This window comes from Poecilia mexicana, unplaced genomic scaffold (assembly GCF_051168715.1).
Source record: "Poecilia mexicana isolate PSO_F unplaced genomic scaffold, ASM5116871v1 scaffold_23, whole genome shotgun sequence".
In the NCBI taxonomy this organism is placed as follows: domain Eukaryota; kingdom Metazoa; phylum Chordata; class Actinopteri; order Cyprinodontiformes; family Poeciliidae; genus Poecilia; species Poecilia mexicana.
This window is the reverse complement of record NW_028263392.1, coordinates 19,645,878-19,663,102: the sequence shown is the minus strand read 5'-3', so window position 1 is coordinate 19,663,102 and position 17,225 is coordinate 19,645,878. Positions and strand designations below refer to the sequence as shown.

The following is a 17,225-nucleotide window of genomic DNA, read 5'->3' as shown; positions in this document are numbered from 1 at the left end:
CCCCTGGTCCCTATTAATTTGGAGTGTTTTAAATTTTACTCTCGGTCTGGTCCCGGACCAAATAAATCTGGAGATCAATCTGTCCCAGGCATGAAACTGTGCGCTAGATATACTAATAGGCAATGACATGAAAAGATATAAAAATCGAGGAAGTAGATTCATCCTCACTATTTCCATTCTAGCTGTGAAGTCCAATGTAAAGTTTGTACTTTTGTACATAAAGGAGGTCAAGTCTTTTAAAGTCATGTGTTTTATTAACTTACAGCTGCAGTCATTGTTACACCGTTTCTATCTCTCTGTCCATCTGACTTCTTCGTGTCTTCCCTCCTAACAATCCTCTTGCATCACCACCTAGTGGTGCTGCATATCATTACATCCAACAATAACATTGCCCAGGCTGTCAATTCTTTTAGTATGTTTTCAGTAAGATTATCAAAGTTCAAACTAAATAACTCATCCAAGTCTCGAGAAATGAATACTCCTAAGTATTTTAGCTTTTTGGCATCCCACCTAAGTCCATATGTCTTTCTTATAAATTTACTAGGTGAGTAGTTAATTGTCAGAGCCTGTGTTTTTGTGATGTTTAGACTGTAGCCCGACAGTTGACCAAACTCAGTTAATGCTGACATAACTCTGGGGAGCGTTACATCTGGATTTTGGAGGCATGTGATTACATCATCTGCAAAGAGGGCAATCTTGTGTTCTATATTTGCAAAACTAACTCCCTTTATCCCATCATCCTCTCTAATGGCCTGTGCCAAGGGTTCAGACAACATCCCTGGCGGGTTCCTCTGTGTAGCTGGAAGCTGTTTGTTAGGTGCCCATTGATTTTTACCCTGGCCCGTGGTTCATCATAAAGTGACTGCAAGCACCTAATAAACTGGTTATTAAAGCTCTAGTACCTTATATAGAAAAGTCCAGTTGACCCTATCAAAGGCTTTTTCTGCATCTAAACTAATTAATGCGGCGCTGAGGCCCTGCTTTTTAGCTTGGTCTAATATATGCAATGCTCATCTTATGCTGTCATGGGTTTGTCGGCCTTTGTGGAGAGCTGCTGATTTTTTGAAGATCTGATTGGAGCTCAGCTTTCATGAAGCAACAAGATCTAATGAAGAAACTTTGAAAGAGTTTGAGTAAATTAGTATTTTCTATCATTTCATATCATAAACGAAAACAGTCTCTGAGCGATCAGCAGACCCAGACCTCCAGGTCTGCACTGCAGGCTAACGGACTTGATTTTACCAAATCCAAAGACTATTTGGTTAAAATTTAATGTGAATAAATGTTCCTAAATTAATCTAAAAGATTTTCACTGAGTTTTTGCTGAAACAATAAAGCCTGAATTTATTTTAATTGTTTCTGTGTGGGCCAGTTGGAGCTGGATGAGTGGCGGGTCTCCATAACTTGAGTGAAGTGTAGAATAAAATAGAATATAATAAAATGAAATCAAATAGGATAGGATAGACTTTATCGTCCCCTATGGACTGTGTATATTGCACAGTGGCAGCTGCCCAAACAGACAATGAAAAAACACACAATTCCTGTAGACAGCTAGAAACGTAGATAACAAAAACAGTTTCACTAAGTTACTGTACCTTCCACACCTCAACAGACTATTTACAATCTGATTATTTTGATGGAGGAGGGTGTTGATGTGTGTCTATCCCTATCAAATAAACAAATTAAATTACAAAAGAGCATCTAAAATGGTTCAGTCTAGTTTTTGGGATTCTGTAGTTCTGCCAGAAGGGAAGAGCTGGGACGGATCCAACAGCAGCTGGCTGAGAATGAATCGGGTTCTGTCGATCCGGTCTGATCCCAAGGCATAAGCAAACTAGGCAGCTGCTTAGGGCCCCAGGGCCATTAAGGGGCCCCTCAGTGGAGCTGATTTTTTAGTAATAATTTCTGTCATTATAATATAAAAAAAACACACAATTTCACTATGAAGTGATTTGTTTTTACAATAATATATATTTGACAATGTATGTAGAAATTATTATTTTTATGGATAAAAAGAAAATAATAAATTTCTCTTGGGCCCCCTGGTGGCCGCGGTAGGTACCGCAGCCTCGCCGGTACCATGAGCTGCAATGAGCATCCAAACGTCCAAAGCTCCGGTCAGAAGCTAAGTTAGCGAAACAATGTCTCAGAAAAGGACTCATCCTTCAGGGAGGGAGAGAAGAAGGAGGAAGAACAGAAAAAAGCCCAGATAAAGGTTTGTTTTAATGAGCCTTGGTGATGTAAAGATTAGCAAAGCTGCTAACAGAAATTAGCCTGATAGCGACCTGGACCGGTCCAGTTCAACAGCCAGACATTTATGCTAGGCTCTCTGTGTGAAACTGAGTTTAACTTTAAATGAGGTGATTCTCAGTTGATTCTCTGTATAGCTTTTCTCTCTTGCTCTCGGTGAAGGCGGACCCTGCTAGGGCTGCCACCTTTCAGGAATGAAAATAAGGGACGCCCACCTCGCCGCTGGTTTTTGTCTTTAAAAAGTGATCCTTAGAGCCACCGTTCATGCATAGAGGTCGGTTAGAGCACCCCAAAACTGTAGCCCAATCAGAGTAGCACACTTTAAATACGTTTAATTAAGCAAGTGTAAAAAGTATTTGGTAAACTACTTAAGTACTGAGTAGCTGATCATATCACCTGATTTAATATTCAAAATGTGTCCTCAGCCAAAAGTATAAAAATTATGTGAACATTCAGGTATTTTACAGAGTATTACCAAAATATTTATATAAATAAGGAGTTAGGTTTGGAGGCTGATTCTAGACCAAATTTACCACAGGGCCCAGGATAGTTGGTGTTTTTCATGGCAACACTTGAAAAAGAATGAAAAAAAAAATCAGAGCAATATTTCATCGTTTGATATATTAAGTGAGCCAAAGAGCCACTTGTGTCTCCAGAGATCCAGGCTGCAGATCCCTGGCAGATGGAAAGTCTGATCCTATACAGCAGCTAAAAGTGCAGCACTAGAATATTTAATTCATTGTTAAAGTAAAATTGTGAAGGTTAAAAAAATCCACCAGTGAGTATGGGCTCTTTGCACCTCAGCTTCCGCGTTCGGGGTAAAGCGGCTCGATTGTTTCCGATCCAATACAAATATCATTTACATTAGGTGCTTTCAGGGCTTGGCCAAGGTTTGTACATCGATCCGAAGCCCCAACAAGTCAGCTGGAGAAAGGTTTTAAGATGTTCGCCTCGTTATACATTCACTGACACGAAGTTGAGTTTTACTTAAACTTTGTGGCTAACATTAACCTTAGCTTATGCTAGTAGGCAATATTCTCGGACATTGTTCTTGTAAAATGTGCTATTTAAGTATCTAAACATTCTAACGGACAATGTATTTATCTTATTTTCAAGTATATTATGTGTGTTTATTGTCGTTAGTGTCACAGACTAACGGGGTTCGGTTACGGTTCGGGCTTTTTACTTCCGAAGCCTGACGGAGCTCAACAAGCCTCATAGCTTGACGTAGCGCAGCTCTGGTGTCAGAGATCTGGTTCAGCTGTTCAGGTTCAAGTTGCTGCTTTTAGAAAAATATGACCGTGTTGCTTCATGTCTCCATGTTATTTCGTTTTATTACCTTTGCATGTTTCTTGTTCAGAGCTCAGATAGGACGGTGTTTACAGCAGGATGTACAGGCGGATCAGTTGCTCGGCTGTCTGGCTCTGGTCTGCTCTCTCGTTCCCATAAACTCTTTCAGGCTGAATACAGAAGTGATTCCATGGAAATAACTCAGGGAGGCTCCTTTATTTACCATCCGTATCCCCGGTAGTTTTAGGCTGATCCGGAGTGAAGTGAAGGCTGCAAACTTTGCTGTGCGGCGTTAGCTGGTAGCGACAGATATTTACAAGCCATCTTCTTAATTCAGGATCGCTTGGAAATTAACGAAAACTTAAAAGCCCATTATATTAGGAAGACAACAACGTTAATAGTATTGTTTTTTTGCATCTGAAATACGACTTAGTCTTTTCTACCAGTCATGGTAACTCAAAGCGGAAAACAGTGAGCCGCATTAGCTCCTGGAGATGTGACGTCAACGCCGTAGGTGCAAAGAGCCCATTGATGTAAGACATTTATTTAGTATAACTTCTTTGGCAGCTTGTTGGCCCCCGTCTAGAACCGCCCCTGGGCTGCAGGTTTGTGTCTGACATTTAATGTATGATTTGTTCTTTAAATGATCATTTGTATTATTTTTGACTGTTATTATTATACATTATAAGCAAATAATCAAGCCAATATAGTCGACTAAAAGCACAATAAGAAACTTAATCATAGCAAAATGTTACCATATCAGGGTCTGCTGTTTTCCTCTCCTGATCTATTCTGTCTGGTATCATGCAGCAGCTCACCGCGCCATGATGGACACTTTTTTTTGTTTTAATTGCCTGTGTTCATCCTCACTAACATTATTCAGCCTGGGATTTGCGTCTTTCTTCTCACGTCTGTATCTTTACGAGAGGTTTTGCTTCTAAGGATGGTGGAGAATCGGATAGAAGACGTTTTAAAAAGATCCGAGTTGACAGCAGCTCACCGCAGCTGCGTAGTGTCCGTCTCGAAGCAACTGTGACAACAGCGTCGGTCCATAGCGTTCTGGGGTCCTTTAGCTCCCGCAATGAGAATTTAGCTGACCTTAGAAAAGTAGCTCAAAGACAGGTAAGCTCCGATGACGTGATGCTAGCAAAGCTAGCTGTACAGAGACACGTTATTTGTGATGAAAAAAAGTCACTCACTGCGCTGAATTATTGTGCAGAGGTGTTGACTGACTTTTCGTATATGGGACAACGCTATGTCCAAAAGTCTGCAATATAGTGATGTGACATTCAGGAACAGTCGATTCATCTCCACGGCTCTTTACTTATTAGATAGGACTGGAGTGTCGCTGAGAGCCGTTGTTCTATCAGATAGCCATACGCTGTCAGGATAGCATACATGCAGTGAGTACCATGCCTGCGCATGCGCATTAAGAAGTCCGACCGTCAGTGGAGTTGTCAGTTCAGCAGAGGCAACAAGTTATGACGAAAATAAGTCATTAAATTTTTAATATTATCATATAATATGATAACTATATAGATATACATGCGTCATGGTTTCAAAGTGTATTTAAAGCAGGTCTGGCTGCAGCTGCAGTCAACTACAACACACGCCGTGTAAAACTCATTAACCTACTTACTTAACCGCTAAGTCAGGATGCCATACAAGTGTTAATAAAGTGTATGATGATCTATGTCATGATTCTATGTTGCTAATTAAATAAAATGATATGGTAATAACGTGTCTGACAGATATAGCCGTGAGTTCGTTCTAAGCGTATGACAATCTGACAGCGTATGCTGACCTGACAGAACACTCTTCTTTGTTCTTGTAATGCTCTGCATACATTGCAGTACCTATCATTATTTTATTTAATTATGTACATTGATATTTTTTAATTAACAAATAAATAAAACACAAGAATGAAAGAGCACGCAGAGCATGCACATTGCTCTTTGATTGTTTTCGTTCAAAGTGGCAGCTGTAATGTCTGCCATGGTGTCAGACTACCTGGCTTCATGTAGCAGGAGAGAGGGTGAGAACAGTCACGATGAGCGCCTTCTGTTTGGTTACTTCTTGCTTGTTGTTCCTTGGTCAGTGTTCATAGTTGAGCGTTATTTACCGTCAGGGCATTGCCTCAATTGCTATGTTTAATGGTGCAACAGTGGTGGATTCTTATATGAGCAATATGGGCAAATGCCCAGGGCGTTATCTTTGTAGGGATGGCACCAGACCACCACGGATTGTAGCACAGAGATGGAAGCAAAGCAGAAAAAAAAGTTTGTTCTGCTTTTAATATTGGTAAAATTGATCAAGTATTTAATATCTAGGTCTTTTTATGGGAATACGGATCTTTCAGATCAGTTTGAGAAGCAATTTTGATCATATTTCACATTTTATCGTGTCATATAGCGTGGGGCGCTGGTCTTGGTCTTGTCTCAGTCTCGGGTTAGGTGGTCTTGACCACAACACTGGCTGATTTATAAACCTTTGCTGATGAAGATAAGATCAGGGGATAAGATCAGCTTCACATGTAAGTATCAGCCAACCACGATCCCCCAAAATTAAGGAAATCGGCTCCCAGAAATCAACTGGTCGATAAATCAGTTGGCCAATAAATATTATACATGTATATAATGTAAGCAGCACTGCCAGAGATGCAGTAAGTTTATAGCAGGTGTGTGAATGATCTAATGATCGGATTGCTGACTGCAGCCAGTCCACATTGTTAGCAGAACTAGAGGGCCCCAAAAGCAGATTTGGCTTAGGGCCCCATGGAGGCTTGGGCCAGTGTTCTATCGGTCATACCTCGTGGTAATGCGCACATTGATGTTACGTTTCTTATAAATCCATCATACCTGTAGAAGTTTCATTTTGTGTTTTATTTCTCAGAAGTTTACGGTAAATAAAAAAATAAAATAAGAAAAATCTAGTTATTTCCATGCAGAGCCCAGAAAGAGGTGATGTTCTGCTTGTTGCCCAACAGCTTCGGTCAGCATCCAGCTACTCATCAGCTTTTTTAGGACATATTCCTGCAGTTTTCTAAAGAGGCATTAAAATATTAAAAAGGTAGATTAGCTATACGGACAAAATATCCCGAACAAATTTGTAGTCAAACAGTATTTGTAGTAATAGTGACGCTAAACGGGACGAATGTCTTGTTTACAGTTTGGTAACAATATTGGAAACAGCAAAAGTCATTTATGTCAATATGTTTGATTAACATAGCAACTTAATTAAATAAAATTTACCATAAACTTCTGAGAAACAAAACACACAGATATGACGGATTTATAAGAAATCTGCTGAGTAAGCAGTATGTGACGTAACATCGATGTGCGCATTACCATAAAGTATGCTGGATTGACGGTATGACAGATCAGAACACCTGCCTTGGTCTGCCTGCTATTTCAAAGCTTGAGGATATTGAAGATCCAGCGTCAGAAATGGGAAGACGGAGGTTAAAAGGAAGCTGTACGCGCTTCGTTCACTGGAATAATTTGTTGGAGGAAAATAATACCGGAGGAAATCCACTGATACGGAAACAGGCTGAGAACAGAGGCAGCGATTCGGCTCAAGGTAAGTCAGTGTGTGTGTTGATGCATTTGTGTTATATGGAGTATGAAATTATTTTTAGGCAGCTCTTTAGTTTTTGTTTCTATGACATATATAAAATACATTTAACATGCAGTCGGAGCGACGAGCCCCTCCGATACCGAGCAGGTAATTTAAGAACAGCCGAGAGCAGCAACGCTTCAGCCCGATCCAAACCACAGGTAGTCGGTCAGATTAAGGTCCAAAACCTTCAATTTACAGCCGTTTAACTTTCACCGATCCACATGAAAAATCTCCTGAACAAGTGGTACAAATGGTAAAGAATCACGTATTTCCCGAATCCCAAAAATATGACATCTACCTTTGTTGTTTGTTTCATGATGATAATCCACGGTAGAGTGAATTTTTCCACTTGGCTGCTTTAATCTTTTCTTGCGTTACACAGACGGAACTTATTTTTTTCTCCCTGAAAATGAGGTTATGAAGTTACATCCTCCCGCTGCTTTTTGTTTTCAAAATGGTAAATTTAGGTTTGCTTGGACTTTTATAAACTAATGCCTCTGTTATGCATGTTTTGTTTTATTGTTGGTACAGATAATAGGCAAACCCTGGGCTGCGTCTGCTAGTAGCTTAAATTCATTTCAGCTTCATACTTTGAAATATATACTACTTAGAAAATGAATGTTAAAATCTGAATATTCTTTTGAGTTTACTTTTACTCAATAACTTTAGTGTTGTAACACCTCTGAAATATTTTTTGCAGTCTCTTTAATTGCTTAACTTTAAGTGTTTCACTGTTTAAGTGAAACATTTCATTTCCTTTGATATTGTCAATTTATTTTCAAGCAAAACTCTCAAAAAGAGCTTAAGGTTTATTAGTTTTGATTAGGTTGTGTAGCTAAATATGAACACTTATTAGTTTTTTTGTTTTTCATTTTTCAGGTTTGCATCGCAACACCGGTTTCTGAGCCACGATTGAGCCGGTGTGCTGGTTACCTTTCCCTTGGATCCAAGCACCTGGACCTGCTGACCGGTGCGGCATCCATCAGTCTACAGTCTGCCGGATCATCACAACATGGACTAACTTTTTATTTACAGTACTTGGTTAAATTAGGACCAAATATGCAAAAATCTTCCTGCAGATCCTGGATGAGGCTGAGCCGCTCTTCCTCTCCTCCAGAGTGACAAATTTTCATCACCAGTAAAGGCAAACAAGTCTGATGTCTGATTAACTGCTGTTCATTTTGTTATCCTGTTTGTACCTACAATAAAATTAAATCTCATTTGTACGGTGGCCCTGAGGTGCAAAACACTACAACATTAACGAAGCACAATTACAAATTACAAAATCACTACAACATTAACAAAAACACAACAACATTAACAAAAACACAACAACATTAACAAAAACACAACAACATTAACAAAAACACAACAACATTAAGAAAAACACAACGACATTAAGAAAAACACGACATTAAGAAAAACACAACGACATTAAGAAAAACACGACATTAACAAAAACACAACGACATTAAGAAAAACACAACAACATTAACAAAAACACAACAACATTAAGAAAAACACAACGACATTAAGAAAAACACGACATTAACAAAAACACAACGACATTAAGAAAAACACGACAACATTAAGAAAAACACAACGACATTAACAAAAACACAACAACATTAACAAAAACACAACAACATTAAGAAAAACACAACGACATTAAGAAAAACACAACAACATTAACAAAAACACAACGACATTAAGAAAAACACGACATTAAGAAAAACACAACGACATTAACAAAAACACGACATTAACAAAAACACGACATTAAGAAAAACACAACATTAACAAAAACACGACATTAAGAAAAACACGACATTAAGAAAAACACAACGACATTAAGAAAAACACATTAACAAAAACACAACAACATTAACAAAAACACGACATTAAGAAAAACACGACATTAAGAAAAACACAACGACATTAACAAAAACACGACATTAAGAAAAACACAACGACATTAACAAAAACACGACATTAAGAAAAACACAACGACATTAACAAAAACACGACATTAAGAAAAACACAACAACATTAACAAAAACACGACATTAAGAAAAACACGACATTAAGAAAAACACAACGACATTAACAAAAACACGACATTAAGAAAAACACGACATTAAGAAAAACACAACAACATTAACAAAAACACGACATTAAGAAAAACACAACGACATTAACAAAAACACGACATTAAGAAAAACACAACAACATTAACAAAAACACGACATTAAGAAAAACACGACATTAAGAAAAACACGACATTAACAAAAACACGACATTAAGAAAAACACAACGACATTAAGAAAAACACAACGACATTAACAAAAACACGACATTAACAAAAACACGACATTAAGAAAAACATAACGACATTAACAAAAACACAACGACATTAACAAAAACACAACGACATTAAGAAAAACACAACGACATTAACAAAAACACAACGACATTAAGAAAAACACAACGACATTAACAAAAACACGACATTAAGAAAAACATAACGACATTAAGAAAAACACAACGACATTAACAAAAACACAACGACATTAACAAAAACACGACATTAAGAAAAACATAACGACATTAAGAAAAACACAACGACATTAACAAAAACACAACGACATTAACAAAAACACAACGACATTAAGAAAAACACAACGACATTAACAAAAACACAACGACATTAAGAAAAACACAACGACATTAACAAAAACACAACGACATTAAGAAAAACACAACGACATTAACAAAAACACAACGACATTAACAAAAACACAACGACATTAACAAAAACACGACATTAAGAAAAACACAACGACATTAAGAAAAACACAACGACATTAACAAAAACACAACGACATTAACAAAAACACGACATTAACAAAAACACAACGACATTAACAAAAACACAACAACATTAACAAAAACACGACATTAAGAAAAACACGACATTAAGAAAAACACAACGACATTAACAAAAACACGACATTAAGAAAAACACAACGACATTAACAAAAACACGACATTAAGAAAAACACAACGACATTAACAAAAACACGACATTAAGAAAAACACAACAACATTAACAAAAACACGACATTAAGAAAAACACGACATTAAGAAAAACACAACGACATTAACAAAAACACGACATTAAGAAAAACACGACATTAAGAAAAACACAACATTAACAAAAACACGACATTAAGAAAAACACAACGACATTAACAAAAACACGACATTAAGAAAAACACAACAACATTAACAAAAACACGACATTAAGAAAAACACGACATTAAGAAAAACACGACATTAAGAAAAACACAACGACATTAAGAAAAACACAACGACATTAACAAAAACACGACATTAACAAAAACACAACGACATTAACAAAAACACGACATTAAGAAAAACACAACGACATTAAGAAAAACACAACGACATTAAGAAAAACACAACGACATTAACAAAAACACAACGACATTAAGAAAAACACAACGACATTAACAAAAACACAACAACATTAAGAAAAACACAACGACATTAACAAAAACACAACGACATTAACAAAAACACAACGACATTAACAAAAACACGACATTAAGAAAAACACAACGACATTAAGAAAAACACAACGACATTAACAAAAACACAACGACATTAACAAAAACACAACAACATTAACAAAAACACAACGACATTAACAAAAACACAACGACATTAACAAAAACACGACATTAACAAAAACACAACGACATTAACAAAAACACAACGACATTAACAAAAACACAACGACATTAACAAAAACACAACGACATTAACAAAAACACAACGACATTAACAAAAACACAACGACATTAACAAAAACACAACGACATTAACAAAAACACAACGACATTAACAAAAACACAACGACATTAACAAAAACACAACGACATTAACAAAAACACAACAACATTAACAAAAACACAACGACATTAACAAAAACACAACAACATTAACAAAAACACAACGACATTAACAAAAACACAACGACATTAACAAAAACACGACATTAACAAAAACACAACGACATTAACAAAAACACGACATTAACAAAAACACAACAACATTAACAAAAACACAACAACATTAACAAAAACACAACGACATTAACAAAAACACAACGACATTAACAAAAACACGACATTAACAAAAACACAACGACATTAACAAAAACACAACGACATTAACAAAAACACAACGACATTAACAAAAACACAACGACATTAACAAAAACACAACGACATTAACAAAAACACAACGACATTAACAAAAACACAACGACATTAACAAAAACACAACGACATTAACAAAAACACAACGACATTAACAAAAACACAACAACATTAACAAAAACACAACGACATTAACAAAAACACAACAACATTAACAAAAACACAACGACATTAACAAAAACACAACGACATTAACAAAAACACGACATTAACAAAAACACAACGACATTAACAAAAACACGACATTAACAAAAACACAACAACATTAACAAAAACACAACAACATTAACAAAAACACAACAACATTAACAAAAACACGACATTAACAGAAACACAACGACATTAACAAAAACACGACATTAACAAAAACACGACATTAACAAAAACACAACGACATTAACAAAAACACGACATTAACAAAAACACAACAACATTAACAAAAACACGACATTAACAAAAACACAACGACATTAACAAAAACACAACGACATTAACAAAAACACAACGACATTAACAAAAACACAACGACATTAACAAAAACACAACGACATTAACAAAAACACGACATTAACAAAAACACAACGACATTAACAAAAACACGACATTAACAAAAACACAACAACATTAACAAAAACACAACAACATTAACAAAAACACAACAACATTAACAAAAACACGACATTAACAGAAACACAACGACATTAACAAAAACACGACATTAACAAAAACACGACATTAACAAAAACACAACGACATTAACAAAAACACGACATTAACAAAAACACAACAACATTAACAAAAACACGACATTAACAAAAACACAACGACATTAACAAAAACACAACGACATTAACAAAAACACAACGACATTAACAAAAACACGACATTAACAAAAACACAACAACATTAACAAAAACACAACAACATTAACAAAAACACAACAACATTAACAAAAACACAACGACATTAAGAAAAACACAACAACATTAACAAAAACACGACATTAACAAAAACACAACAACATTAACAAAAACACAACGACATTAACAAAAACACAACGACATTAACAAAAACACAACGACATTAACAAAAACACGACATTAACAAAAACACAACAACATTAACAAAAACACAACGACATTAACAAAAACACAACAACATTAACAAAAACACAACAACATTAACAAAAACACAACAACATTAACAAAAACACAACAACATTAACAAAAACACGACATTAAGAAAAACACAACGACATTAACAAAAACACGACATTAAGAAAAACACAACAACATTAAGAAAAACACAACGACATTAACAAAAACACGACATTAACAAAAACACAACAACATTAACAAAAACACAACATTAACAAAAACACAACAACATTAACAAAAACACAACAACATTAACAAAAACACAACAACATTAACAAAAACACAACAACATTAACAAAAACACAACGACATTAACAAAAACACGACATTAACAAAAACACGACATTAACAAAAACACGACATTAAGAAAAACACAACGACATTAACAAAAACACGACATTAAGAAAAACACAACGACATTAAGAAAAACACAACGACATTAACAAAAACACGACATTAAGAAAAACACAACGACATTAACAAAAACACGACATTAAGAAAAACACAACGACATTAAGAAAAACACAACGACATTAAGAAAAACACAACGACATTAACAAAAACACAACAACATTAACAAAAACACGACATTAACAAAAACACAACAACATTAACAAAAACACAACAACATTAACAAAAACACAATGACATTAACAAAAACACAACAACATTAACAAAAACACAACGACATTAACAAAAACACAACAACATTAACAAAAACACAACAACATTAACAAAAACACAACAACATTAACAAAAACACAACGACATTAACAAAAACACAACGACATTAACAAAAACACGACATTAACAAAAACACGACATTAACAAAAACACAACGACATTAAGAAAAACACAACGACATTAACAAAAACACAACGACATTAACAAAAACACAACGACATTAACAAAAACACAACAACATTAACAAAAACACAACAACATTAACAAAAACACAACGACATTAACAAAAACACAACGACATTAACAAAAACACGACATTAACAAAAACACGACATTAACAAAAACACAACAACATTAACAAAAACACAACATTAACAAAAACACGACATTAAGAAAAACACAACGACATTAACAAAAACACGACATTAAGAAAAACACAACAACATTAACAAAAACACAACATTAACAAAAACACGACATTAAGAAAAACACAACAACATTAACAAAAACACAACATTAACAAAAACACGACATTAACAAAAACACAACAACATTAACAAAAACACAACAACATTAACAAAAACACAACAACATTAACAAAAACACAACAACATTAACAAAAACACAACAACATTAACAAAAACACAACGACATTAAGAAAACGGAAAAGGTAGGTCCCAGCGGAGACGTAAGAAATCGCTGATTGGACTACAGCTCGTTTTACTTCTGAACCGGAAGTTTTTCTGGAGACCCTTTTCACAATGATGTCAGACAATGGGCGCCGTAACTCGAAGAGATGTATCTTTACTTCTGGTGTGATTTTGCCTCGGGAAACCTGACTGAAAAATTCACGGATACTCATTAGCTTAAAGATATACTAAAAGGTAAGGTTAATTACAACAGCATTTACGTGTTAGCCGTTATTACTCATTGTCAATCCACCATTCTCTAACTGTGTATATAATAAACAGCCTCCGATCGGAGAATAAACCAGCTAGCAGCTGCTTTAGCCACAGTTAGGAAACATAAACACCCCTGCCTGTCAGTGCTGTGTTGTTAAGTTTCACTAAAATCACTGACATCTTCCAACAGTTGTTTAGAAAAGCATTTTAAATATTGACTTACTGGGAATTACTTAGCAATAGTAATTTGTTAGCTGGCTAACATTACGTAGCCTTTCTGTTTTGGAAATAGGACGTATTTAGGCTCTAATCTTAATCAGATTTTTATAGTATAGACTGGGGTTGCCACCTGTCACGTAAAATGCATTATCGTCACCCTCCTCATGTCATACGCTAGTTTCACCACCCTCTCAGTAGCGACATTACCTGTAGTCTCAAGTCCAAAACCTGACAGCTAAACTGAGAAGTCAAACTCTTGCTAAGATAGAGACACGAGTAGGAAGATATTAAAGATATAGATATAGATAGATATTAAAGTTTCATTGGAGGAATGTGATGAGCTCTACTCGCATATGTTGGAGCCTATTAACCATTAGATTAATTTATTTTTTGCTAAATTAATTTTCGCAGATCTAGGTTATGTGAATGATAGATCTATTGTATATTTATTTATGTATTTATTTTTGCTTAGACCCTCTTCCTTGTCAGTCAGCCTCCTGCAGTGATTAACAGGCAGAAGCAGCTGCTGGGGTTGATCTGATTGTTTGGTGGAGGAGTGAGGAGTGAAAAGGTTTTTGTACCACAAATTAACGTTTATATTTGAAGTCAACTCAGACATTATTTTTTGTTACTTTTATAAGTAAAAGAAACCCCTTTCAAACAGGAGAAGTCTCTGCGAGTGCTTTTTATTTTTTCTTTGAGTGAGTTGAAAACCTCCTAAAAGACTACTCTTGCATTTTTTTTGGACTTTATTATGATGCAAGAGTGGCCATAACAATATATATTAGCTCATTAACTTCACATTTCTCCATTGAATATTTATCAAAGGTTATGATTAGAAGGATACATTTCTTTTACTTTGTTTTCCTGCGGTTGTAGACTTGGCAGTAGAAAATTGATAATATAGGAATAACACCTTTATATCCCTTTTAACAGGTTACACTTGATTCTGCTGTGGTGCCTGTGGAAACGAAATGCATGAAGTTTGTGCTCAGCTGGGAAAACCCTGTGGATCACATGGTGGGACTTCTGCTTCAAACTGCTCACTACAGTTTACCATTGGCTCTGTCACCCACCAGTTCACTGCAGACTGGCACCAGTTCACTGCAGACTGGGACCAGTTCACTGCAGACTGGCACCCGCCAAAGATCCTACATGGATGTCTTCTTAAGTTGTAAACCCTGAGTACATACTGTTAAAATAAAAATATACCGTTTGTAAATAAATTTTCTCTATCAATGACTTAAATTGTTAACTGTGATAATTATGTTTGTGTAATGTTATATATATATATATAAAATTCCCTTCTCACCCTCCGCAGGTGGTCTCTTTCATCCTCTGAGCCCTGGGAGCTTGAGGGTTCTGCTGCAGTATGTATATATATATAGCTGACTGTATATATACAGTCAGCTATATATATAGCTGACTGTATATATACAGTCAGCTATATATATATATATATCTATTTATATATATGAATCCATGTACAGTGTTTAATGTTTGCAAGAAACGGTCACAAACCTTATGTCTTTGTTCCACAATGGCAGCTTTAATAAGCTCCTCTCCTTTCTCATTTCCTCTCCTCCACATACTTCGTTGCCAGATGTGTAAGATTTACAAAAAAAAGCAATTTAAATGTAAAAGTTGCACATATGTAGATTACTCAAGAGAAGCTATTTACACTAGTTTTTACAGAACTCTACACAACATCAATTTATTAATAGATATATATTGATATTAATTAAAGGATAGATACACAAAGATTTCATTTCTAACAGCTGCAGTATTGAGTGTTCATCCAAGAAGTGTGACTTGCAGGAGCAGGGAGGCTCTGTACTGGTTTCTCCTTTTAAATCAAGAGGCCCATGATAGTTTGACTAGGCAGCAGGTGTCCCACAGCTGATTGACTGAACCTGCCATGGACAGAGGAACAAGACCATCCCAGATATGGTAGGCTACTGTTGAGAAAGATGAACAAAACAATATGAGAAATTATGAATCACATCAGAATATGTAAATTATTTGGCAGATAGCGCTTAAGTCAATATTTAAAATGCTTTTCTAAACAACTGTTGGAAGATGTCAGTGATTTTAGTGAAACTTAACAACACAGCACTGACAGGCAGGGGTGTATATGTTTCCTAACTGTGGCTAAAGCTGCTGCTAGCTGGTTTATTCTCCGATCGGAGGCTGTTTATTATATACACAGTTAGAGAATGGTGGATTGACAATGAGTAATAACGGCTAACACGTAAATGCTGTTGTAATTAACCTTACCTTTTAGTATATCCTTAAGATAATGAGTATCCGTGAATTTTTCAGTCAGGTTTCCCGAGGCAAAATCACACCAGAAGTAAAGATACATCTCTTCGAGTTACGGCGCCCATTGTCTGACATCACTGTGAAAAGGGTCTCCAGAAAAACTTCCGGTTCAGAAGTAAAACGAGCTGTAGTCCAATCAGCGATTTCTTAGGTCTCCGCTGGGACCTACCTTTTCCGTTTTCTAACGAGCTGTAGTCCAATCAGCGATTCCTTAGGTCTCCACTGGGACCTACCTTTTCCGTTTTCTTAATGTCGTTATGTTTTTGTTAATGTTGTTGTGTTTTTGTAATTTGTAATTGTGCTTCGTTAATGTTGTAGTGTTTTGCACCTCAGGGCCACCGTACATTTGTAATACTCTACATTTCACAAACCTTTTTTCCTTTTTCTCAGTGCTTACATTATATCAAGTATTTGCATGTAGATCAAGAATTCAAGTGAGATATTAAAATGCAACACTTTCAGGTAATACCAGCAAAGAA

At 35.7% G+C, this 17,225-nt stretch overlaps 2 long non-coding RNA genes across 4 annotated transcripts; one reads left to right on the top strand and one right to left on the bottom strand.

Moving 5' to 3' along the window:
* The first annotated feature begins 9,026 nt into the window (after positions 1-9,026).
* On the top strand, positions 9,027-15,672 carry LOC148152589 (uncharacterized). Its single transcript, XR_015762158.1, has 2 exons — positions 9,027-14,187; positions 15,361-15,672. It is a non-coding gene; the product is annotated as an uncharacterized LOC148152589 (long non-coding RNA).
* LOC148152588 (uncharacterized) lies at positions 14,827-16,373 on the bottom strand. 3 transcript variants are annotated; one of them, XR_015762156.1, is made up of 4 exons: positions 15,946-16,373; positions 15,737-15,789; positions 15,501-15,616; positions 14,827-15,385 (listed from the first exon to the last, which is right to left on the bottom strand). It is a non-coding gene; the product is annotated as an uncharacterized LOC148152588 (long non-coding RNA). The 3 variants fall into 3 exon arrangements; XR_015762157.1 differs by having other exon boundaries at positions 15,543-15,616; XR_015762155.1 differs by having other exon boundaries at positions 14,827-15,616.
* Between the last annotated feature and the right edge of the window lie 852 nt (positions 16,374-17,225).